We start from the raw sequence: 2,988 nt of genomic DNA, 5'->3' as shown, positions 1-2,988 counted from the left end.
CTGCGTAGCAATAACTTTAGCACAACTGTAAGAATGGAGGATTTCAAATTCTTTAAAATGAAGATTGGAGACTGCAAATATAACTCCTTTAAAAGTAATATCTGTCTTAGGGTGGAGCAAATGGTTAAGTGTTCAACTACTAGGCACCTCAGAAGACAGGTCTGGTGATTTGCTTTGCAAAATTCGCAGCCTTGGAAACCCTACAGAGCAGCTCTACGCTGCACACATGGAGTCGCAAAGAGAGGGCAACCAACAATGATCACAATGAAAGCGATTCAAGTCAAAAACCTCACTTCAGAAAATCTGAGAATCAGCATTTCTACAAAATCAAGCATCTTTTTTTAAACAAAATGTAAGATTTCTAGTTTCACTTTGATGGATTGGGTCATGGGTCTCTGTCTTGTCTGGAAAGGTGGCTTTCCCTTTGCAGAATGTTCATCCCAGTAGGTTCTTTTGGGTTGGTGTTTTGCGAATGGGGGAGATTAGTGAGAGTCAGAGGAGGGGCAGTCAGAAAGAACGGGAGAAGCCAACAGAGGAGGGAAGGTCAAAGGGCAAGAAGGCCCAGTCTGCAGCTTCTGAAATATTGGGTTGAACTGAGAGTTGTGAGGCTGGGGAGGGAGGAGAGCCCTGCCAGGTCACCCAAAGCCAGGACAACAGGCTGGCCCAGAGGGGTCTTCCATTTTAGTTAAGCCACCCAGGGAGTGGGAAGGAAGGGAAGCAACCGGCTCTTGAGGGGCTAGATGGCCAAACTGCCAGGATGCCAAGGGCAGTCTGCCCTGTCTCCGGATCGCCTTCCTCCTTCCTCTTTCTACTGCCTTCCCTGCAACCTGCTTCCCCTGCCCCCTGACAGCTCTGGGAGGAGGACACTTGGCTTGGGCCCAGCATGCCTGCCCACATATCTGAATGTTCACTGAAGAGTGTCCAGGCTCCTGCCCCCATCGGAGTTAGGGATGCACAGGAGGATGAGGGAGGAAGTTCACCCGAATCACAGAAGGCAGAGTTCCTGCCCTGCCCAGTAACTGATCTGCACACCAGGAGTGCATGTGCTGGGCCTGGGATGGTTGAACTCAGACATGGCCTGGCCCCTTCCCTGCTGGTTCCCTGCTGGAGGAGAGTGGCCACCGGGAGGTGGGTGCTCCCTCCACCCTGCCCAGCCTGCCCACTCGGTTTTGAGCTCATGAAGGGAAAGTCCCTGCCCCTGTATGGAAGCAGCAGCCTGCACCACTTGTCTCTTCTCTCCTTCCCGCAGGCACTTCTGTTCTGAGTGCTGCCTCTTGCTGGCTCCTTCTGCTTCTGCTCGGTCCTCCTCCTGCTGACTGGGAAGAAAGTGCACCAGTGGGGCCATGGGGGTCTGCAACTCTTAAAGGAGTAGCTTGATTTCCGCTGGAATTTTGTTTACCTAGCATATTATTTTTGTCTTTCCCTGATCAATAGGATCTCCTGAGAAAAGTGAAGCAGCTACAAAGCGACCTTATTCACCATTTAAATGTTAATTGTTGATGTGCCGGTTTGCCTCTAAGGGTTTTCAAGCAGATCAAGCACTAACCCTGGTGACGATCATTATTAGCAATCAAATCCAACTCAAGGATCATTTACTGAGGGCAGAAAGGTTGGGGGCCACGGATCTGAGTAAGGCAGTCACTGTCACCTTAAGGGCTTAGAGTCTAGCGCTGAAGACTGGGACTCCACCAATAAACAGGGCACAGAGACCATTTGATACCCCCAGCACCATTTCACCTTGGTTATCGAGTCTTTAACCAGTGGGAGCTAACAAGTAGCCAAATGGACAAGCCAATAGGAAATGGAGCCTTCTCTCGGCTGTCCATTGGTTGATTGTCAGTCAATCAAGCCATATTTGTTGAAGGCTTGGCCCTATGCAAAATAAAGGAAGGTTTGAACAAAGCCCCAGTGGATGCTGGAGTTACAGGTCTTAGTACCTCGTTTCTATCTTAGTGATGTGTTTTTTTTTTCCATACAAAGAAAGAGAGAGAGACCAAATCCTGGGCCCCTTTAAAGCCCACATTCTGAATCTGGAGCTGTGGCACCTTCTTTGGGGTCCAGCCCTGGATGGATTCCCAGGTTCTAAGTTCTACTCTGGGTTCCCTGCTCTAGGAATTGTCAGATCTCCAGCAAATTATCCAGTCTCTGTGCTTCAGTTTCTTCTGGGGGAGGGGACATTTAGAGAAAAGCTATGTGGATGCATTTGAGAATATGAGCTAAAATTCAAGAAGCACATTCACATAGATAGGAGCAGGCCAGAGAGGCGGGAGCCAGGGGGCCTCTGGGTCAAGGCTCTCATTTTACCAATGGGGAAACTGAGGCCCAGAAAAGCGAATGGCTCAGCGTCACACAGCCACTGGCAGTCGTAACTGGCACCCTGCCCTGTCAGTGCTGCCTTCTGCTCTCCCCAAGACAGTTCTGTCCTTAGGATTTCAATAATGCATCACCGCTATTGCCGATGAATCCCGAAATGAAGAAGGCAAATCAGATGTCTGTGACCCCAGCGCCCTCTTGCTCCTGAACTGCCCAAAACGGATTGGCCCTTCGGACACCCTTTCTCGGCAGCAGAGGCAGGGAAGCATTCCCCTGTAAGGCAGTGGCTAATGGAACCCACAGCTTTCTGGAGCAGAATCAAGGCTGAAGGGAGCCAGGAGGCTTGGTTAAGTCAGGCACCTGGAGAGAGGCAGATTCTCCCGCCAGAAGGTCGACCGGCCGCCGGTGGTTGGGATAATGAGGATAATGAGCACACATTGAATGGTCTTCCCATTTTCCAGAGGAGGAAAGTGCGGAGGCTTCTGCCTAAGGCACCTGGTGGCTGTGCAAGGAAGGTGACATGGGACCCCAGTTTCCCAGTGTTTTAACCCTGAACCCAAGGACCTCACACGGGCAGCCTTCGTGCCTGCACGGGCAACCCGCTGAAACCAGCGCCGCCAGCTTGCGGGCCTACTGAGTGCTGGCGCTCCCGGCCGCCCGGGGCGGCACTGCGGC

Source organism: Trichechus manatus, unplaced genomic scaffold (assembly GCF_000243295.1).
Source record: "Trichechus manatus latirostris isolate Lorelei unplaced genomic scaffold, TriManLat1.0 scaffold00079, whole genome shotgun sequence".
NCBI lineage: Eukaryota > Metazoa > Chordata > Mammalia > Sirenia > Trichechidae > Trichechus > Trichechus manatus.
This window is presented reverse-complemented; position numbering follows the sequence as displayed.